The following is a 24,597-nucleotide window of genomic DNA, read 5'->3' as shown; positions in this document are numbered from 1 at the left end:
AGAAAAAGATAAATCTCTTTACAGTACAGCTTATGAAGTGTCTATATATAATGATAGAATCCATTTGTCAAGAGTACATTAAATTTTAAAACATTTTAATCTAGAAACAATGAGATTGCAAGTTATGAAAGTTTTAAACAAACTTGTACTTTAAATATGTTCCTACTTTGTCTTAAGACAAAATTTGTTTACAGAATGAACATAAAATATGTAGTTTTTGCTGACATCTTTTTAATGTTTTAGTATAAAGCCCTATATAGCCCTGATTAAAATTTATAAGATGAAAGGTAGCAGGTAAAATTTATAAGAGAAAATGAAAGGATATATCATTAAAATACAATAATTATCACTAAAATAGCATCCTGATTACTAAATACAAAGTTAATAACAACTTTAACTCATTAGGTTTAACTGGCATTACTTTGTTTTGGTCCTAAAACAGAAGCTTTTTACTTATTTATTTGTTTCATCTGATCTTAAATACATATAGAAGTAAAGATGTTATCTTGTGTCCATGAAATACCCGGAAAATGAATAAACTGATTTTTTTTTTCACATTCAAATATGAAGAAGACCAATTTTTTCTTTCTTTCTTTACATTCTGGAGTGATATGAATTCAGGCAATGGAAACAAGTTCTATGTGTGAACATAAATGTTGCGGTCTCTATCATTGTGCTTTGACTTCCACGATACCAAAAAAAAAAACAAAACATGATAGGAACTAGCAAAACGCTTTCTGATGATGGTGATGAGGAGGAAGATGCAGCTGTTTGACTAATGTACCCATACATTCTCTTAGTGGCAAGTTCTGAAAGAAGATAAGTTGCTAGAGTATAGCCTAACATGGTATTGATCAGCTACAGAGAATAAAGGGCAATGAAAACAAGAAGCTAATGGAGTAGCAAAGGAAGAGAAATTCTATTCCGACAAACAGATAAAGCCTCAAGTTATAATAGAGAAGTCGAATATAAACAATGTTGCAAGCTCTAAATACAAAAGAGAGTTGAGATACTAATCATGCCAGTTCCTCTTTTCATATTTCATATTCAAATAATGTCTACATTTAAATGTCTACATTTAAAGGAAAAAGTATCACCACAGGAAGGGACATAGGGTGCTACTTCTGTACCGCATACTACTATCGGACCTGAGCATGTATTGGTGGCTGGGAGAGAAATGCTATTATGATTCTATCAAACTTCCCTCTTAGTGAAACAAGCCAAAATGGTGGGTGTCTCGTGGACACGATTTTTGTTCATTTTCTCGGAAATTTGCCACAAGGACTCAATATTACCCTACTGTGTAATGTACTTTATGTTCCTTTTAGCTCACTTTTTGAGTTTATTCTCAGCCTCTAACTGGTGGCAACTTCTTGGACCTTCAGAGTATTAAGAATAAAATGTAAAACAGTGTAACATGTATCAGAGAAAATAGTTAAAGAGAAAGAAGACTGTTGGATTGACAAATAAGCCCTAGAAAATCAATTGCAGTATAATGCATATTTGGAAGGTGGAAATGAGGGTGAAGGCAGACTGGGCCAGGCTGTATCAAAAAGAGGAAGAAGAAAATGAAAAAAAAGGATATCTGATTTTACGTAATTTTATGCTGAATGTTTTCTACTCATTTTTTGAAGTTGGAATTAAATAGGCTATGACTATTACTAATTAACAATTCACAAGCTACTGAACACCTAACACATTCTGTGTTCATTGACGCTCATGACTATCTTATGGGGAAGATACAACTGTTATCTTCATTTTACAGATGAGGAAATTAAAATTGAAAACTAAAGCATCTACCAGATGACCACAGACTTAGTAAATGGTAACTTTGCTGCAGATCTGTGTTGTTAATTAGTAAAATCGATTACACCTCAAAATTAGGAAGTGGTGTTATAGTATAGGGGTTAAGTATTTTGGTCATAGTTTGCAGCAGTAGAATTACACTTCAAATAATGGGAAAAGAAAGGGATTATATGAATTTTCTGTTTAGTTTTAAAGGTTCATCTAATGTGGGGATTTTGAATACCATTGATCACATTATTGTGTGAATTTTCATTTTTCAACAAAATACTGTATTTTAATCAGGTACTACAAGAAAGGTTAGGAAAAATACTTGGCAAGTGTAAAAATGGCACAATTTAGAGAAAATATAGAGTTCAAGCCACAGGGGTTGGAAAGTAAAATCCTTTCTTATCTCCAATTGCATTAGTTTTATAGGGCCACTATAATAAAGTACCACAAATTAGATGAGTTTGAACAATAGAAACTTATTTTATGATATTTCTGGAGGCTAGAAGTCAGAAATCAAAGTGTCCGCAGAGGCGAACTCTTTCTGAAATCTAAAGGAAAAGATTCCTTCCTTGCCTCTTCTAGCTTCTAGAGGCCTAAACATTCCTTGATTTGTAGCAATATTACTCCAACCTTATCTGGCATTCTCTGTTTTTCCTCAAGATCTCTCTGTGCACATCTGACTCTGTGTCAACTATCACTTTTCTTATAAGGACACCAGTTGTATCCAATTAAAGCCCACCTTGATGACTTCATTTTAACCTTAATGACCTCTGTAAGACCCATTTCCAAATAAGATCTTTAGTGGGGACAGTTCAACTGATAACAACAATATTTCCATTCAAAAGAAGATTCTCAATAATAGCCTAGAGAATCACTAAAAGTATTAAGATATATCAAGTTGGTGTATAGATCAAAACAAAGGCAGGCTGTTCTGCCTTAACTAAAACCTCTTAGTGAACTATGACTACTATTAGTAGTAGTGAACTATTAGACCTCCTTGGATGGTAAGAACTACTTATAGAAAGATTAAAAGCATGGTTCTCACTCCTAACAGATCAAAATATTAATGGTTAAGCATGTTTTTAAAAGAGTTATCAAGTGGTTTTTGGATTAAAACAAAGTGCCTTGAAGATTTTTAAGTTTTTGAAAGAACTCTATTGGCAAAATCAAAGTCAGCCTAGAATAAAGCAGAATGAAATTAAAATAAGGACTCTAGCACCCAAATTTTTACATAACAAGAAGTGTGTTGAGAAAGCTGCTTAATAGCCAAAAAGGAAACATTATTCAAAAATATTTTCAAATACAACCAAGCAGGCTAATTAAAGAAAGTTCCAGAAAACCGAGTAATAGTCTGTGAAGAAAAGTGAACTAGGGAACCACTACTAAAAAATCTAAAGAAAAGTATGTTTTTTAAAATCCAAGGTAGAGAGATCTGATAACATTTTCTCACTGAGATTTTGGACTTGCCATGAATCAGTGACTGCTATGTTTCTTGATAGATAGATATAACTTGCTTCTTTATATCATAGGTTTTCATTTTTAAATTAAATACTTTAAATCATGTACATCATGTAAATCATGAAATACCGGATTTCAGGTTGATGTATTTGGATGAGACTTCTAGCATTTATGGAATAGGGTCAATGAACTTTGCAAGTGACAGGGAAGTAAATATGGAAAATAGGACAATGAAGTAGATGATATCATTCTGAAAAAAATTCACTTCCTTTCCTTAATATTGCCTGGAGGCAAAATACATTCCCCCCATCAAGCCCCAGACCTGGGCTTCCCAAGCACAGTGGTAAAGTATCCCCCTGCCAATGCAGGAGACATAGGAGACGCATTTTCCATTCCAGGATCAGGAATATCCCTGGAGTAGGAAAAGACAACCTACTTCAATATTCTTGCCTGGAAAATTCTATGGACAGAGGAGTTTGTTGGGCTACTCCCAACACAGGCTCACAAAGGGTGAGCGGCTGAGCACACAAACACACACACACACACACACACACACACACACACCTGCAGCCATCACCCCTCAATTTGGGGCTTGCTCATGTGATTTACCTTGCCAAGTAGGACACAGAAGAGGCTTCCGTATCTTATTGGAGTTCTGTTTGCTGTCTTGTACTTTGGGGGTGGCAGAGGATGAGATGGTTAAATAGCATCACCCACTCAATGGACATGAATTTAAGCAAACTCCAGGAGAGACTGAAGGACAAGGAAGCCTGGCATGCTGTAGTCCATAGGGTCACAAAGAGGTGGACGCAACTTACAGACTGAACAACTTCTCCCATTGCCACAAAAAAGCCTTCCTTGAGTAGCTGCTGCTCTTTTGTCCTTAATTTTCCAATTGAACACTCTTGAAGCAAACCTGGAGAAGGCATCGGCAACCCACTCCAGTACTCTTGCCTGGAAAATCCCATGGACGGAGGAGCCTGGTGGGCTGCCGCCTATGGGGTCGCTAAGAGTCGGACACGACTGAGCGTCTTCACTTTCCCTTTCATGCATTGGAGAAGGAAATGGCAACCCACTCCAGTGTTCTTGCCTGGAGAATCCCAGGGACGGGGGAGCCTGGTGGCTGCCGTCTATGGGGTCGCACAGACTCGGACACGACTGCAGCGACTTAGCAGCAGCAGCAGAAGCAAACCCGAGCCTGGCCATGCAGTAGCCCGGAAGAGCCAAAACCAGTCATACGCACTTCCTGAAGTTGAATTGCCCTGTGAACATCAACCTCTATCAGCTGAGCCCCAACCAGCTATGACAACTGCAAACCAGCCCAGATGAGGTCAGAGAAACTGCACTTGTGGACTGAATTCTATGGTTGCTTGTTACTCAGCTTTATGTGGCAATATCTAACCAATGCTTTCTCAGCCGCAAAGAAATATGATAGTGAAGTATATACCTACTCTGCTATATTAAGTACTCAAGAACCATTCTTTTTTCTTTCTCTTTTATTTATATAACTGTTTTGCTATTACATATTTTTTAAATTCACACGAATGAGTTAACATTTGTGATTTTTTTCGTTTTCCTTGTTTTCTTTTAAATCAACTAATGATTCCTCACCTAAAATAAGATCCCCAGTCATTAATTATTATTATATTACCTTCTCCTATATTTATTTTAAAATATTATGATGTCACTCTGTAAAATGAATGCATTGAGGGTATGATGATCCTTTTTTCTTATGCACCTATACTTGAATTTTAATCAGTTAATTAATTTCTTCTAACATTCCTTTTCATGTCATCCTATTAATGGTCATAAGTTACAAATAATAAAAGTGCCAATGTGTCTTTTGCATGGAAATCTTCTGAATTATTTCTTATACAGATGCTAGGCAACACCAGAGCTTCTCTCTTTCACTGTGTAAAAGGAAGGATGCTAGAAATATTTAGGTATATTTAAATTTCTCTAAATTTTAATTAGCTCAAACACGTTTTAAGAGCTATCCTATTTTTCAAATATGCAATAATATAGGAAGTCTGTTAAGTCAGAAATTTAGGATTACTCTGTCCTAGCTTAATTTTATAAGATCAAATTTTCTTAATATAAATGGATTTTGCTAGTTGTTTACATGTTCTTGGATGAATAGAGTCATATATTTTGTGTATCTATATGCAAATTTTCACACAGTAACCACTAACAATTTGACTTAAGTATTTCATTGCTGACTTAAATAACCTTTTCTAAATTTGAGGCCTATAGCTTACCATTTTTTCAGGTCAAACTGAAAGGCCCTAGAGGTTTGTCAATGCCTTCACAGTCTACAATAATTCCTTAAACTCAGGATCACTTCAGTTCAGTTCAGTCACTCAGTCATGTCTGACTCTTTGTGACCCCATGGACTGCAGCACGCCAGGCTTCTCTGTCCATCACCAACTCCTAGAGCTTGCTCAAACTCATGTCCATCAAGTCGATGATGCCATCCAACCATCTCATCCTCTGTCGTCCCCTTCTCCTCCTGCCTTCAATCTTTCCCAGCATCAGGGTCTTTTCCAATGAGTCAGTTCTTTGAATCAGGTGGCCAAAGTATTGGAATTTCAGCTTTAGCATTTGTCCTTCCAATGGATATTCAGGACTGGTTTCTTTTAGGATTGACTGGTTTGATCTCCTTGCAGTCCAAGGGACTCTCAAGTCTTCTCCAACACCACAGTTCAAAAGCATCAATTCTTCGGGGCTCAGTATTTTTTATGATCCAACTTTCACATCCATACATGACTACTGGAAAAACCATAGATTTGACTAGACGGACCTTTTTCAGCAAGATAGTGACTCTGCTTTTTAATATGCCGTCTAGGTTTGTCATAGCTTTTCTTCCAAGGAGCAAGCGTCTTTTAATTTCATGACAGCAGTCACCATCTGCAGTGATTTTGGAATCCGAGAAAATAAATCTCTCTCTGTTTCTATTGTTTCCCCATCTATTTGCCATGAAGTGATGGGACCAGATGCCATGATCTTAGTTTTATAAATGGCAAAAAAATTCAGGATAAGTATTACTTTAGTTCTTAAGAAATACAGATAAATCCACATACTTCTGTATTATATACAATGAAGAATTCAACTTTTTTCTATTCTAATAATTTTCGGTTCTGTAATAAATTTACTCAAGTATTAATGGTCAGTTTCCACCCATTTATCAGAGTGGGGAAGTTTGGTCTTTGGGGAGAAAACCTAGAGCCTCAGATAAACAGTATATAGAATTCTCAGATTATTTCACCATGAAATAACTTTCTGCAGTAAGTGCTAATTCAAAGAACTTCTGAATATAAAATTGATAGAAAAATGTTAATTTTGCTTGTTTATCTTGAGAAGTTTTGAGTACTATTATTGGCATTTTGTATTACAGCAGTATCACATATTATCTTCATCACTGTTCTGTCGGGGCTAGTTGTAATACAGATATCCGACTCTAGTTGGAGCCATAAAATATCTACAAGTTAGTTTGTAAATAGTTTCAGCTATGAAGTAGAGTGTTCTGAGTCAGAATCACAATATGTTTTAGTATAAAACAGAATGCTCAATACTGTGGGACTAGGTATATAGCGGGCTGGTGTGATGCTTAATTTTATGTGTTAATTTGACATAGATCATGGTGCCCCAGGGAAGGCAATGGCAACCCACTCCAGTGTTTTTGCCTGGAGAATCCCAGGGACGGTGGAGTCTGGTGGGCTGCCATCTATGGGGTCGCACAGAGTCAGAGGACACGTCTGAAGTGACTTAGCAGCAGCAGCAGCAGCAGCGTGGTGCCCAGTTGTTGGGTCAAACAACAGTCTAGATTTTGCTATGAAGGTATTGTTTCTGTGTGATTAACATTTAAATCAAGAGCCATTGAGTCAAGTAGCTTACTCTTCATCGTGTGGGTGGGACTTGTCCAACTGATTGAAAGCCTTAAGAGCAAAGACTGAGGTTTACCCTATGAGGAAGGTATTTGAACATAACTGGAACAGAGAAACATTCCCTAGGTTTCCTATCTGCCTGCTGTGCCCAGAAGAATTAGGAATCAAAATCACAACTTCAGCTCTTGAATTTCCAGGCTGCTGGCTTGCCCTGGTTTTGGACTTGACAGTCTTCACAATCTGTGAAATAATTCCTCAAGATAAATGTTTCTTTCTGTCTCTCTCTCTCTCTCTATATATATAATACCTATATGTAGATATTAATATAGTAATAATTCCTTAAAATAAGTCTTTCTCTCTAAATATATATATATATATATATAATCTCTCTCTACGTATATATATATATATATATAATATCTCAGCATGCATTATATATATGTGTATATATAGTTATAGATATGTATAGATAGATAGATAGATAGATAGATAGATATCCTATTGGTTCTGTTTCTTTGGAGAACCCTGACTAGTAAAGCCAGTAACCAGGACAGACTGCATTTTAATAATGTAACAGGAGAGTTTGGCTCTAAAAATACTCACATATATAAGTCATTACAGAGTTTCTAAGTAAACTCAGAGCAGTGAGTGCCACAGTCTGTTCAATCTCACTCTATCCTTTCCCCCTAAGCTATATGATTATGTGCTCTTACCATTATATACCAATTTAGTTAGAACTCTTTATCATTTTAGCATTATTATCTTCTGCATTTAAGCTTTTGAATCTAGTAGGTTATCAAATGATTTCAATTGCTCTTACTAAATTTACACAACTAAAGTTTGTGTAAATTTACACAATCAGGGACAATGCAACTAGTGGCGATATAGTCAAAGAAATAGCCAACTGTTCCACAGGATTTTAGCAGTGGAAAACACTGATGCTGTTACCACACTCTATTTTGTAGCTACGGTTCTTTAAGTAGATGTTTGCAGAGGAACCTAGAGGAAATAGAGACTTCTGTCATTATGCTCACAAGATGTCTCAGTCTCCCAGCAGCCATATTTTACTGCTCCTTTCTATATCCAAATCTCAGGAGGGGCCCAGTGCAGCCAAGCTTCAAGGTAATTTGGAAAATGTACTTCTTGCTTTTTACTTATTTCTTTTTTATTTTAAAAATATCTATCTTCCTTTTTTATGTTAAAAATATCTATTGATATTTTATTGATATCTAGAAGAAAGGAAACTAGAAGACTGTAGAGCAGGTGTTGAGTTAGAGAAACCACCAGAGTGGGCTTTGTTTGGCTTCTTGACTTGAACTTGCACAAACATTTTCATATTTACACTTAAGAATGAATGCTAACAATAGTATAATCCTAGCTAATACAAAGTATGAATATTTTCTAGACTGTCCATCAATTTTGGCTTGCATGGTATTTTCTATAGATATTTTCTCATGGTTATATTGAGGTTCTGTAATTTTATAAAAATAACCCAGAGATAATGTGCTCTTCTCAATGAATCAGATCAAAGGGTGCTTTCTATTCAGATGTCTCATTATGAGCTATTTTAACCTTAATTGTGTGGTTAAGGCACCCTCTGCTAGGTTTCTCCACTGTCAAGTAATTTTCTCTTTGTAATTAATCAATGTTTTGAGGAAGATATATCTTTTTTAAATACATAAATATCCTATTTCTTCTTAAATTTTTACTCACTGAGTTTTAGCACACATCAGCAGGTTTTCCTGTAGTAATTATTACTGTGTTGTCATCCTTTATTTTTTACCATTGTAGTTGGCAGTACTAAATGACCCAAAGGATTGAGGGTTAAGGACATATCCCTACTTGCACGTATTTTGTGGCATAATTTGTATCTTCCTTTGTAACTAAAATTAGTCACATCATCCAAGTAAAAATAAAACTTCTTTTCTACTGATATGGCGATATGAGAAGTCCAAAAAGTCATATGCATACAGTCCAATAAAACTATTGCTGTACTTCTTGGTAGAAAGATGCTTTTTGCTTCTGAGAACTTAAATCATAAGATCATATAGTTCTGGGATGGCAAACATTTGCTGGTAACTCATCTGGAATAGCTCCCAGACTATATATTTTGTTAATGAGAGAAAGAGCATCATATATTGGCCACTAATTCAAAGCATGTTCTGTATGCTGTAGGTAGGCGCACAACCCTGCAGGACATGGGGTTACAGATGATGCCATAACTGAGGTTTCATAGGCCATTCCACTACTTTGTAAGGGCAACTGCTTCTGATAATGTGGCACATGCAGTAATGATGGAACACAAAAATGTCAGACCAAAGATACCAATATTAAGTTGAATACAAAACTGATGACTGTAGCACTGAATAATCTACTGATAATGCTGTTGATGCTGCTGCTGATGCACAGCAGTCTTTTGGATGATTTGAAAGTCCACTGTCATCAACTCATTACACCTGATATACCACAAGGCTTTTGCCACATTGGTGACTAGATATTTCTTGAGCACATCCAGAACCAGTATTTCTGGTATCATATCTACATATCCATGAGCTCACTGAGCAAAAACTGGGGAGTCTAGGGAAAGAGGCAGATTATATTGTCAGCTGATTCAAATGCCATTTGGAGGGAGCATTTTCATTTTACACAAATATTCTCAAGGCCTGGTTCCACTGTGAGAGGTACATCCTTGTATTTTTAGATATATTTGTCACTTTGTCCCTGAACTTTCTATCTTTTCTTTAAAAATCCTGTTAATATAGCAAAACAGTTAATCACTGCTTATTAGTCAGCGTAGATTGTAATTCTTGCCTGTGTCCCTTTAAGTCAATATAGATTCTGTGTACGGTTCCCAGTTCTATTCAGGAAGAGTTTTACTTATTTACAGTCCATCTAGGTCACCATAAAACAGTGCTATTTTAGCTCACATCAGCATATTAGTTCTTAAAACAATCTGTAAACCACTCTTGATTTTTTCTCATTCATCCATTGTGCAAAAATAACTGCCATGATAAGAATTCAGATGCTAGTGCATCAAGCATATTCACATTAAGAATCGACATGTTAATACAACTTAACTGTGATTTTTCAGCCTTCTTGAACCAGGATATATTTGCTGCTGGTCATGCCTGCTTCATGGGTTGGTAGTAAGAAAACACCCACTTCCAGAAGAACAGCTCAAATTAAATGGCTACTTTATATTGCATGTTTAAGTGTCTCTGTCAGGACCCAATACCAAACCTTGACCTCCATCTCAGAAGTAGAATAATCATTTACCAAGGAAGGCATAGCTTGGTGATAAAAAAATGTCATGGGAATGTAACATACAGAAAGGTGACTATAGTTAATAATACTGTGTTATATATTTGGAAGATGCTAAGAGAGTAAATCTTATAAGTTTTCATCACAAGCAACAAAAAAAGTTTGTAAGTATGTATGGTGACAAATATTAACCTGACTTGTTATGGTGATCATTTCTCAATATATATAAATATTGAAACATTATGTTGTACACCTGAAACTAATACAATGTTATGTGCAAACTAAAACTCATTTAAAGATAAAAAGAATAAAGCATGACTTCATCTCAAACTCAAATTGCCCACTTTGTAACTACTCTATGTAGGTTTCCACATGAGCTATAGAGCACAATTGTTTCTATTCAGTTGCTAAGCCATGTTAGACTCTGCAACCCCATAAACTGCATTACCCCAGGCTTCTCTGTCCTTAACTATCTCCCTGAGTTTGCTCAAACTCATATCCATTGAGACAGTGATACCATCCAACCATCTCATCCTCTGTAGCCTTCTTCTCTTGCCCTCAATCATTCCCAGCATCAGAGTTTTTTCCAATGAGTCAGCCTTTTGCATCTGGTGGCCAAAGTATTAGAGTTTCAGCTTCAGCACCAGTCCTTCCAAGGAATATTCAGGTTGATTTCCTTTAGGATTGGCTGCTTTGATCTCCTTGCTGTCCAAGGGACTCTCAAGAGTCTTCTTTAGGACTACAATTCAAAAGCATCAGTTCTTTGCCACTTAATGTTCTTAATGTCCCAACTCTCACATCTGTTCATGACTACTGGAAAAAACATAGCTTTGACTATATGGACCTTTGTTGGCAAAGTGACGTCTCTGCTTTTGAATATGCTGTTTAGGTTTGACATAGTTTTCCTTCCAAGGAGCAAGCATCTTAAATTTCACGGCTGCAATAACCATCAGTAGTGATTTTGGAGTCCAAGAAAACAACATCTATTACTGCTTCTACTTTTTCCCCTTCTATTGGTCATAAAGTGATGGGACGGGATGCCATGATCTCAGTTTTTAGACTGTTGAGTTTTGAGCCAGTTTTTTCACTCTCTTCTTTCACCCTCATCAAGAGGCTCTTTAGTTCCTCTTTCACTTTCTGCCATTAGAGTGGTGTTATCTGCATAGTTGAGGTTGTTGATATTTCTCCTGGAAATCTTCATTACAGCTTGTGAGTCATCCAGCCCAGCATTTCTCACGATACACTCTGCATACAAGTTAAATAAGCAGGGCGACAATATGAATTCTTGTCATACTCGTTTCTCAATTTTGAACCAGTCCATCATTCCATGTCCAGTTCTAACAGTTGCTTCTTGTTCTGCATACAGGTTTCTTGGGAAACAGGTAAGGTGGCCTGCTATTCCCATCTCCTTAAGAATTTTCCACAGTTTGTTGTTAATCACACATTCAAAGGCTTTGGCATAGTTAATGAAGCAGAAGCAGAAAAAAATTCACAAAATTTTTTTAACTTCCTTGCCTTTTCTGTGATCCAGTGGATGTTTGCAATTTGGTTTCTGGCTCCTCTGCCTTTTCTAAATCCAGCTTGTACATTTGGAAGTCCTCGGTCCACATGCTGCTGCAAGATTTTGAGCATAATCTTGCTAGCATGTGAAATGAGTGCAATTGAAATGTAATTTGAATGTTCTTTGGCATTGCCTTTCTTTGGGATTGGAATGAAACCTGACCTTTTCCAGGCCTGTGGCCACTGTTGAGTTTTCCAAATTTGCTGGCATACTGACTGTAGCACTTTAACAGCACTATCTTTTAGCACAATAAGATACTCATATATGGGCTTGCCAGGTGGTGTTAGTGGTAAACTAATCCAAGCAAGAACACTAGAATGGGTTGCCGTTCCTCCTCCAGGGAATCTTCCCAACCCAGGGATTGAAACTGTGTCTCCTGTACTCCTGCATTGTGGTCACATTCTTTACCCATTGAGCCATCGGGAAGCCTTTTACTAACCATAGGTAAGATAAATGTTATAGCTATAAAAGGCCCCAAACTGCTTCTGTCCTTGGAGCTCTCAACCCAGGGATTCCGCAATTTACCGTTAACCTACATCACCTGACAAATAAACCTCCTCTAAACTTCCTCCCGTGGAGGTCCCTTCTGGGGACCTATATCTCTTTTAGATTGTGACCTCTAGCTGCTATCTCTGGAAGGTCTCTTTTCAGGGCTTCCACTTTCATAGACCCCTGTCCACCACCATCTAATAAAGCTTACTGTGTGTTGCTGCCTCTTGTGATCCTCTATCTTTTTCCAGAGCAATTCTGAATTCTCTAATTTACCAGATGCTCTCAAAATTTAGCAAACTTCCAATCATGTGGCTATCAATATACTTAACTTAGAAGCTTTTGAGGCCATTTTATTCATTATCAGCATCTTCAAAAACTCATGGGAAAGAGAATAGTCTCTAAGCACTGAGAAACAGTAGGAAGGAAATAAATCTAAGTTATGAACAGGCAAGGGCAACAGGCAAACTCTATGTCTCCTCCCACCATGAAGAGAAGTCACTTAGTGTTTGAACCATCAGAAATATTGGTGGTAATAAGAACTCGGTGTGTGTGGAAGAGAGAAACCACATACAGAATTCAGATAATTGCAATTCTGGGAGGAGTAAAGCAGGAGAACTTTAGTGCAGGACAGGGGCAGCAGAGATAACCACCAATAACACTGGGAAAAATAATGTGTCCTAAAGTGCTCCCTGTGTTGTTAATTATAATACTTCTACAAAACCAAATGTGATTTCTATCTGTGCCAGTATCATTTTTTTCCAAAGCTGTTGGCTCTATGATTCCTGTCCTGAGATTCTCCGCTGAAATAGTGAAAAAAACAAAAATACAAACACTTTTGTTCTTTTCTCTAAAGTACTGAAATGAAAGAGAGAGAGAGAGAGAGAGAGAGAGAGAAAAGGAAGATGAAATGTTGATTATATGGTAGGCTGAGATGAGAGCAGAGAAAGGATGATTTTTATGAGCTCATGTTCTTGCAACCCTATTCATCAGTTTGAAATTCAAACACTTGTCAAATAGGACAAGTTCTGCATGGTTATAACTTGGAAGCAGTATAGCTATTGATTTTTATATTTAGATTCTTTTTTTTATTCCTAGGAATACACTGAGTTTTGTAAAATTTACTGCAATTTCAGTGGGAAGAAAATGACAGTAAATACAAGAACATAACTCAAGAAAAATGCTCAAAAAGTATTTTTCAGAGAACTGTCTATACACACAGGACAAGCACATGTGTCATATTTTCCAATAGAGAGCTGATTATAATGCTTTGACTTTTTTTTGAGATGATTCACTGTATGTCCTAATTTTTCCTCAGAAAAATTTTTCATGCAACTGAAATAGGAAACCTACTAAACTGTATCCATGTATTTTTATTCAGTGAGTGAATCTGACACAATATTTAATTATCAGGTTATATAATCTCAAACATTATATTTGTAATAGGTTATGATGAGGCTAAAAATAAGCAATGTCAAAATTTATTACAGTCATAAAGACACAAATTGAACATTAGTTGAAAACATAAATCAAAGGAATACTATGCCTACAAAGTTATTATAACTTACTATTATAAAAATAATATAATTCAAATTAGTTTAGAAATTAGTTACATAAAATAGCTTAGGTCTGAGTAATATTAATCACACCAGCAAGTAAATTAAGACATGAAATTGTTAAAGTCAGCTCTGTCTTTTCAAGCTTAAGAGTTTTTTCTATTTTTGTTACAGTCTAACTTTGTTTACCAAGGAAGTTTGAGGAAATATGAAGACTGATCATTAGATTACATGTGTATACACATTTTGTTCTCTTTAGTCTTCTGTGCATAGGCACTAAAGCCAAATTTCCAAATGCTATCTTAACTCATCCTAATACTGCATTTAGGGCTTCCCTGGTGGCTAAATGGTAAAGAATTTGCCTGTAATGCATGAGACACTGGTTAGATCCCTGCATCAAGAAGATCCTCTGAAGAAGGGAATGACTACCCACTCCAGTTGCCTGGAGAATTCCATGGAAAAAGGAGCCTGGTGGGCTATAGTTCATAAGGTCGCAAGGAGTCAGAAATGGCTGAGTGACTAACACTTTAATTTTCAATACTGTATTTGAGAGTTATTCTTTTTTTTTTTTTTTGCTAGTTATTTTATAGTCGATACAAGGAAACTGACCTAGCAACTTACTTTTAGTGACTAGTGTATAAAAACAGTGGCAGGATGTTACTCCAAGATTATCTTATAAAAATGTTCTGCCTTTCATTCTGCTCACTGTGCTTGATCTCTTCTTTGCTCTCTTGAATAAAAACCAGTTGCTAAAGACATTTGCTGCCTTATAGAGAGACCAATGTGGCAAAAAAAAAAAAAAAGAAGAAGAAGGAAAGGAGCCAACTAAGGTGTTCTCTGTTCAAAGATTAGTGAAAAACTGAAGTATTCAATTCAGTGACAATTCAGCAAGCCATGAGAGTGACCTTGGAAGTGGACACTTCCTCAATCAAGCTTTTAAGATGACCACAGCACCGATCACCACCTTGATTGCATTCTTATGTGAGACCCTGAGTCAGAAGACCCAGCTAAGCCATATTCAGATTCCTGACTTACAGAAACTGTTAGAAAAAAAATAAATGTTTGCTGCCCTAAGGCATGACATTATGGGGTAATTGATTATATAGCAATAAAAATTTAATCCATATGGTTTCCAAGATGACTGTATATGGGTTACAAAAGAGAAAAAAATCAAAAATGAAAAATAACCTCAGTGACTACAAAATGTGAATGCTAGTGATAGACATGATGCATTTGGGAACAAAAGCACCTTGGCCCTAAGAGCCAAATAAAATTTGCTTTTGGTAGATTAAGGAAAGAGTAGAGCATTCAAATATTAGGAAATGTAGGGTTAGGAATGAGGTCACAGCTGAAAATAGATATTTAAGAGAGGTTTATATACTTATAAATATATAGCAGCTTAAAACTTTTCTCATTCAATACATCAATTAAAATATGAAAAAAGATGCCCAATAAGCTGTTTTCTATGAAAAATATCATCCTGTTAATTGAAGACTTAAGATTGGGGCTTCTGACTTGATTCAACAGATAAAGCATTATTTATTTGTTTATTTGTTTCTTTATTTCACTATCATCAAACATATCAAAAAGGAACTATTAGATTATGTGGCTAAATGCTGTTTTCATAATTTTCTATACCTTAATAGTTTGAGAGGACATTTTCACTATATGTACAAATATATCTTATATTTGACTAAAATTAGACAAGTTAAAACACTAGAGATCAGTGTGTGTGGCTGAAAAATGGGAGTTTGAATGAGTGACATGGAAATCAAAACTATGTTTCTACATTTGAGAACAAAATTTTTCTTAGATTAAGTCTAGCAATAAGGTCTAACAAATTAAATTCTAAAATGTTGCATGTTTATATATGATTTGTCATAATCACCCTTATTTTTTCATAATTAGTACAACACTACTCAGATCTGATAAAGTCAACTTCAAAATCCTGATTTCCCCATTCCAACCTGAATAGGCTGTTGAGTTTGGGAAATTTACTAATTTACTAATATTTTCTAATATTTCTTAAGCATGTTTGTTTATTTGTAAAACAAATATAATATATTCTAATAAAACAAATGTAATATATTCTAATACTTATATATCATGTACTACCTATCTAGTTCAATGAAGAAATGCAAATAAAATCCTTAGCACAAACATTATATATAATTAACACTTAATCAATATCAAATATTATGATTTTTTCTCTCCAAATTTTGTTCCTCAAAGTGCTTATCTTTTGAGGAGATGTCAATTAGAAACTAAATGAGAAAAAAAATAAACAACCCAATTGAAGAAATGGGCAGTAAACCTGAATAGACATTTTTCCAAAGAAGACATGCAGATAGCCAACAGGAATATGAAAATATGCTCAACAATGCTAATTACCAGAGAAATGCAAATCAAAACCACAATGAGATATCACCTCACACCTGTCAGAATGATCATCATCAAAAAATAAATGTTGGCTAGGATGTGGAGAAAAGGAAACTGTCCAGAAAACATCTACTTTTGCTTCATTGACTACACCAAAGCCTTTGACTGTGTGGATCACAGCAAACTGTAGAAAATTCTGAAAGAGATGGGAATACAAGACCATCTTACCTGTTGCCTGAGGAAACCTGTATATAGCACAAGAAGCAACAGTTAGAACTGGACATGGAACAACAGACTGGTTCAAAATTGAGAAAGACGTATGACAAAGCCATATATTGTCACCCTGCTTATTTAACTTTTATGCAGAGAACATCACGTGAAATGCCAGGCTGGATGAACAACAAGCTGGAATCAAGATTGCCAGGAGAAATATCAGTAACTTCAGATATGCATATGCTGCTGCTGCTACTGCTGCTAAGTCGCTTCAGTCGTGTCCGACTCTGTGCTACCCCATAGACGGCATATGCTTATGACACCACCCTAAAGGCAGAAAGTGAAGAGGAACTAAAGAGTCTCTTGAGGAAGGTGAAAGAATAGAATGAAAAAGCTGGCTTAAAATTCAGCAATCCAAAAACTAAGATCATGGCACCCAGTCCCATGACTTCATGAAAAATAGATGGAAAAATGGAAACAATGACAGACTTTATTTTCTTGGGCTCCAAAATCACTGCTGACAGTGACTGCAGCTATGAAGTTAAAAGATGCTTGCTCCTTGGAAGAAAAACTATTACAAACCTATATAGGATATTAAAAAGCAGAGACATCACCTTGCTGACAAAGATTCATATAGTCAAAGCTGTGGCTTTTCCAGTAGTCATGCGTGGATGTGAGAGTTGGATCATAAAGAAGCCTGAGTGTCAAAGAAATGATCCTCTCAAAGTCTGTTGCTGGAGAAGACTGACTATTCAGAGTCCCATGGACAGCAAGGAGATCAAACCAGTCAGTCCGAAAGGAAATCAATGCTGAATACTCACTGGAAGGACTGATGCTGAAACTGAAACTCCAATACTTTGGCCACCTGATGTGAAGAGCCAATTCATCAGAAAAGATCCTGATAGTGGGAAAGATTGAGGGCAGAAGAAGAAAAAGGCAATGAAGAATGGGAGGGTTGGATGGCATCATTGACTCAATGGACATGAGTATAAGCAAACTCTGGGAGATAGTGAAGGACAGGAAGCCTGGCATACTGCTATCCATGGGGTTGCAAGGAGTCAGACATGACTGAGTGACTGAACAACAGTATACTATTGGTGGGAAGGTAAATTGGTGCAACAACTTTTGAAGCAATTTGGAGGTGCCTCATATGACTAAAAATAGAGTCATGATATGATGCAACATTTCCACTAGTGGGTATATTTTGAAGAAAAGGAAAATACTAATTCAAAAAGATATATACACCACAATGATCATAGCAACATTATTTACAATAGACAAGATATGGAAGCAACCTTAGTGTCCATCAACAGATGAATGAATAAAGAATATATTGTGTACATTAAATATCGCAAAGCATAAAATTCAGTAATTTTATTGGTTGTATATTTCAATACGTCTGTCTTTACTATGTGAAAATATGGTAGTTTGATTTTATTATTTCTTAAGTATGAGAAACTTCTCTATGTTAATTATTTTAAATAAGCAAATGTATTAAATCTCATTGCTGATAGTGTCATAAATATAGAAATTAAAAAAAAATAATCTCAGACATGTCTTGATAACTTTGGAACAACTAAAAATGTCATAATAAAACTAGATAAAAAGATTATTTCATGGAAAAGAATCTCAGCCCACAAAGATTAACAGTAGTTAAATTGGAAGGAAAATGGAGCTGCCAAGAATAACTCAGTTAACACTGACATTCTAAGCAAAAGTATTTAAAGTATTTCAAACTTTTGTTCATATATGATGGGGAGGTTAAAAATAAAGAGATGCTCAAATAAAGCTCACAACTGTGATTTACATATAAAAATGCAATGGGTTTCAAAGTTAATACCATCCATACAATTAATTCAGAAACTAGATAAAACCGTATGAATTAAATGAAGCTTTTCTAAGCAATAAAACTTGCTTGTAACTAATCACTGAGTTGAAAGAGATATTTGAAAATTCCTAAGAGAAATCCTAGGGTTTATTTTTAGAATGGTATTAATCGACGTGTTTCATTTATTTTCTTCAAACTGACACTTTGTACAAAGTTTTCATGAAGTCTAAGAAAAGTTAATTTAAATAGTTGCATTAAATAAGAAGACAGACAACAGCCATGTGAGCTGCTTGGTAAGGAACTTGGGGTTCTGGCAACATAACATGACAATGTAATGGAACCAAATATAGAAGCGCACATAAATGACTGGATAAAAAACAGCTCGATTAATACAGTCTCCAGGCAATGCTAGAATGAACTTTATTAGTAGAAATATTCTAGTCCCCTAAACTTAAAATCATAGAAAGGATCAAGGAGTTCATCTTCATTTTATAAATAAACTAAGAATAACTTAGGAGGTCAGGAAAATTCCCTAAGATCTTTAATAATTAACGCAAAGTTCAAATCTTATCTCAAGGCTTCAAATTTCTAGTCTAATGTTCTTTTCACCTTGGTCATCTCATTTTTCAAAGATGTAGTATCTGAAGTGTGGCTTTTTAGAAATCACTAAACTCTTTAAAACATGTTTTCTTGTGATAGTCTAAAGTTCATACCAGTGATTTCATCAAGCTACTAATTATTTCCTTAATTAAGTACAAAAATAATCATTACCTTTATAATTCATGGAGGGATATGAATTAACATTTTATCTATAAAGAATAAATTAATATGAATTAAAATTATATTATTTATACCTGATATCTGCTTCCCTGGTGGCTCAGATGGTAAAGAATTCACCTGCAATGTGGGAGACCTGGATTTGATCTCCTGGGTTGGGAAAATCCCCTGGAGAAAGGAATGGTAACCCACTCCAGTATTCTTTCCTGGAGAATTCTATGAACAGAGGAGCTTGGTAGGCTACAGTCCATGGGGTCATACAGAGTTGAACATGACTGAGCAACTAACACTTTCACTTTCATATCTGATGTTTAGAATAAGTATGGCAGTTCAACTATGCTAGAAACTTCTTTGCACTAAAGTAAGAAATGTTTATATTTTTCACTGCACTTGTCTTAAAATATCAGGGACCAAAGAATATCTTTTAAACTGTACACACGTAGGCATTCTCTGATTAAGTAAAGGAGGTAAACAGATAAAGCCATGAAAATACCATCTTGTCTTCCTTATTCTCATAGGAAATTAGATGAACTCAAAAGACTATCTCATTTGTTAAAATCCCATCACCCTTCTCTACTCTGGTTGTTTTCAAACTTTAGTTGTATCGGAATCATCTTGTTAAAGGAAAATTGCTGACCTCACACCCAATGTTTCAGATTTAGTAAATATGAGATGGGACCTGAGGATTAATATTTTAATCAGGCTTCTTGATGATGCTGATGCTGCTCATCTGATAACACACTTCAAGAATCACTGCTTCACTCCACCTAGTTTATGTGTATTTTCATTTAAGCAGTTACACATAATTATGTAAAATTAATCATTAATGTCGTTGTCAACATATGTTTCTTTTTTAGGCTATTTTTTCTATTTAATAAATTGAGGAAAAAACTTGACCTGGATTTATATTCATATCCACACTCCCCCATTATTAAAAAACACAGTGTGCTTCAACCTATTCAAACAGTTATTATGAGATCCCAATTCCATATGATTTTAACCTGTATTTCTCACTTTAATATGAGGCCATTTCTTCCCTTTTAAATGTATCTCTAATTGGGAAATAATAGTGCTTTTGCTTTATAACAATTATTTTTATGTATTTAATGATTTATATTGAATAGATAATTGAGTATCTCTTCAAAATTTTGCCCATGAACAAACACTGATTGCAGGTCTTGATAGAAGAGAACAAAATAGTGAGTTGTGAAATACAGCCTGCAGGGTGCTGTGGGATCTATTAAATCACCTTGGTTTTTCTTCTACAGCCTGAATTACCAGCTCATTTATTTGTTCTTCCTTCAACTTCTCAGAGATTTCACCTGTTAAATTGCTCTCCCTTTGATCCTACTCTGCTTTTCACAATCGAATTGAAATGTGGAACCAAAAAATGGACTCACAGAGAGTGAAATATTTTTTCAGTTTGTACATTCACTAAAACAGTTGAAAGTGTGTGTGTATGTGTGTGTGTGTGGCTTCTTCTCAACTCTTATGAGGGCAATGAATTTTTTTCTGATATAACTCATCCTCAAAAGAACTCCTGATTTATTTTTAGATCAAGTCATTAAGAATTTAATATTATTTAATGGCCTTCCAAATATGGAATTGTTGGAAAACAAAATCAAATCCTTGTAGACATGACAAAATTCTTACAAGGATAGTACTGAAATTTACTGGCAGTAAATTTCATGGTAAATATAGTGCCATAGACATTTCTGAGTTCCTTTGTCTCCAAAAAGCAAGACATTTGCTATTTGTTGAATTATGAAACTCACAGGACAATCCCTAAAGTCAATTGTGATTATTATCAATATGTACAGTGTTTGGAGTTTATTTTAAAAGCATCATTCTTAGTGAACCACTTTTAGAACTTAGGTTAACCTTGTGTTCTGTAAAATGTTGAAATACAAGGCTTCTAGGCACTAAAGATCACAAAGAACTTGCTGTGGGGTTATTTGAATGAAAGCTCTTATTCTTAAATTCAAAACTATGAATATGTAAATAGCGTACATTTCTTTTGCAAGACTCCTAGAAATTAGAGTTGCCAGGAACATTGGAATCTATTCTGCAATATCTGGAAAGGTAACCTCCAGGCCATGAAAATCTTAAGAAGTACCATTGCTTATCTACATTTTTTTACCCATTTGCAAATGGGCTTGTCTGCTACCAGAATTTTAAGAACTTTGTTACTGATTTTTTTAAATTTATATTTTGCATTATAAATTACAAATAAAAGTGAATCAGTGTAATCCCATTATAAAGTTAATAAAATTATTTATCCTAGGGTTATTTTTATCATTAACATAATAATGTATCTTAAAAAAGAAGTGAATATTTGCTATGCACTATAGCAAAAATGAAATATTCTGCCAAGGCTTATAGAGAAGCATTAGCCAATGCAAATAATCCATGAACAAGACAATCTTTTACACATTACCAATCACCTAACTGGCTCCTCTTCTTTCTTGAATGTGTTTCGTGTTATCCAGCTTAATAGAAAGAGGAAGGAAAGGGGGAAAAACTTCTCTTTGCTTTTACTATAGTAAACCAGTACAAATAATTACCAAAAGTGTGGTTTTTGCTCTAATCTTACATATCACAAGTTTGATTTTGTTCCTGGCTCTGAGGTTTTGTCCCACTTTAATGAAAGAATACTTCTCTGCACCCAGAACAAAGCTCATAGTGTGCATTTATGATCAAAATAGCAGGCTCATACAGTATTTATTTATGTCTGATACGTTACTTTACATTTAAAAATAATTGGCAACTATTTGCAATAGAATGGCATGTTGAAAATGAACAACTTTAACATGACTAACATCTATTTTTTTCTCCAATTCTGTTAGCTTATGGTGAACAATGTCAGAGTAGTGATCTCTGAAGAAGATTTAGCTTCGGGACCAGGGACCAAACTTGATCACTTAAGAAATTTTGTGTAGCAGAGTCTTGTTAAAGTGAAAGAGGACAGAGGAAGCTCTCTTACATAGACATCAGAAGGGGGATGGTGAGTGCCCCCACTGGCTAGTCTTATCAAGGCCTTATATACTTTTACCAGAGCCACTCCCCCAACATATATCTTAAAATAACAAGATTTTAGAACTAACAATAGAAAGATCTTACCAGACTCACTCCCACAACAAACCTCTTAAAATAACAAGATTATTCAGAAGTTTCTTGTTAAGGAGAAACCTGTCCTTGAACAAGATACATTGTTATATTGACTAAGACAAAGCAATGTAGAAAAAAAAACCTTTGTCCTTTTTTCCTCCTTGAGAGCCGCAGACCACTTTCTCCTCCTGGGGGACCTGGACTTCATATCAACCTACCTAAGAATTGACTTTCAATTCCTGACCACTTTAGAGATTTGAACACAATGATTTAAAAGAATCATTTTTTTGTAAAGTAGACTTCCTTCATGCCAAGAAAGTAGTATATTTCAATAACATAAAGGCTTACATAATTGTTCTCTTTGCATTAATTATAGATTTTTAAGAGTTTTGTTTTACACTTTTGGTTTAGGTTGTATTGTCTACTTTGTAGGAGGTAGTGGACAAATACAGTGAATATTTCAAAAGATTAAAAAAGGAGGAAGTATAAATATGTCTCAACCCCAGTTTCCCAGATTTTCATCTCAGCAATAGTTTTATTTTCAACTTCTTATTGTCCATTTAGAAATAAGTTATGCAAATAAAATAAGTATTAAAAAAATTTCAAGTGGATTTCCTGTCATACCAAGTAAGGAAGTATATTTTAATAGCATATAGATTTCCATAATTACTTGTTCTCTCTAAACATGGGTTTTGACTCTTTGCTTAATTTGAAATATATTCCACAATATATTTTTTAAATATGCTGCTGCTGCTGCTAAGTCGCTTCAGTCGTGTCCAACTCTGTGCGACCCTGTAGACGGCAGCCCACCAGGCTCCTCCGTCCATGGGATTCTCCAGACAAGAGTACTGGAGTGGGCTGCCATTGCCTTCTCTGATTTTTTAAATCTACTTTCTTATATATTAACAAAATTTTTAAGATATTTATTGTAATAAATAAATGTATTCTAAAATATTTCACCAACTTTTATATTTTTCTAATTTTTTAATCTCTCATTATTTTATTAAGCAGTTCCAACACATAATTTTTAAAAATTGTTTTAAGAGTGAGTGCACAATAAAAACTACACCTGAATTTTTGCATATACCATAATTTTTATTTAGTAATCACTGATTGATTCTCAGATTCATGAAAAGTCACCATGGTCCAGTTGTAAAGTATAATTAATTTAACATAACCTGTACTGTACTCTTCAGTTCAGTTCAGTTCAGTTCAGTCTCTCAGTTGTGTCGGACTCTTTGCGACCCAAGGACTACAGCATGCCAGGCCTCACTGTCCATAACCAGCTCCCAGAGTTTACTCAAACTCATGTCCATTGAGTCAGTGATGCCATTCAACCATCTCATCCTCTTTTGACCCCTTCTCCTCCTGCCTTCAATCTTTGCCAGTGTCAGGGTCTTTTCAAGTAAGTCAATTATTCGCATCAGGTGGCCAAAGTATTGGAGTTTCAGCATAGTAATCTATTTTCCTATTTCTTAAACATTTAGTAAGTTAGGATTTGGAGGAGGGATTGAGACTAAAAATATCAACTGTCACTTTGCCCTAAACCTTGCAAAAGAAGTATTAATTAAATTATGTTTCATAAAATCATACATAATCCTGATATTTAATAATGATGAATTAAACATATCATCTATGAAATTTTCAGTTAATTTACTAATTTTACCTGTGTGCTGTGCTTAGTCCCTCAGTCATGTCCAACTCTTTGTGACCCCAAGAAATGTAGCCTGTGTAGGTGCTGTTAAAGTACTGCACTCAGTATGCCAATAAATTTGGAAAACTCAGTGTGTACGCAGGACTGGAAAAGGTCCATTTTCATTCCAATCCCTAAGAAGGGTAATGCCAGAAAATGTTCAAACTACCATACAATTCTGCTGATTTCACAAGCTAGTAAGGTAATGCTCAAAATCCTTCAAGCTAGGCTTCACCAGTATGTGAACTGAGAATTTTTAGATGTATAATCTGGACTTAGAAAAGGCATAAGAACCAGAAATCAAATTGCCAACATCCACTGGATCATAGAAAAACCAAGAGAACTCCAGAAAAACATCTGCTGCATTGCCTATACTAAAGCATTTTACTACGTGTATCACAAAAACCTGTGGAAAATTCTTAAAAACGAGAATAGCCGAGCACTTTATCTGCCTCATGTGAAACCTTATGCAGGTCAAGAAACAACAGTTAGAACAGTTAGGACACGGAACAATGGACTGATTCAAAATTGGGAAAGGAGTACACCAAGACTATATATTGTCACCCTACTTATTTAACTTCTATGCCGAGTACATC

The sequence above is a fragment of the Giraffa tippelskirchi genome, chromosome 2 (assembly GCF_054371585.1).
Source record: "Giraffa tippelskirchi isolate mGirTip1 chromosome 2, T2T-mGirTip1v1.2.pri, whole genome shotgun sequence".
Lineage (NCBI taxonomy): Eukaryota > Metazoa > Chordata > Mammalia > Artiodactyla > Giraffidae > Giraffa > Giraffa tippelskirchi.
This window is presented reverse-complemented; position numbering follows the sequence as displayed.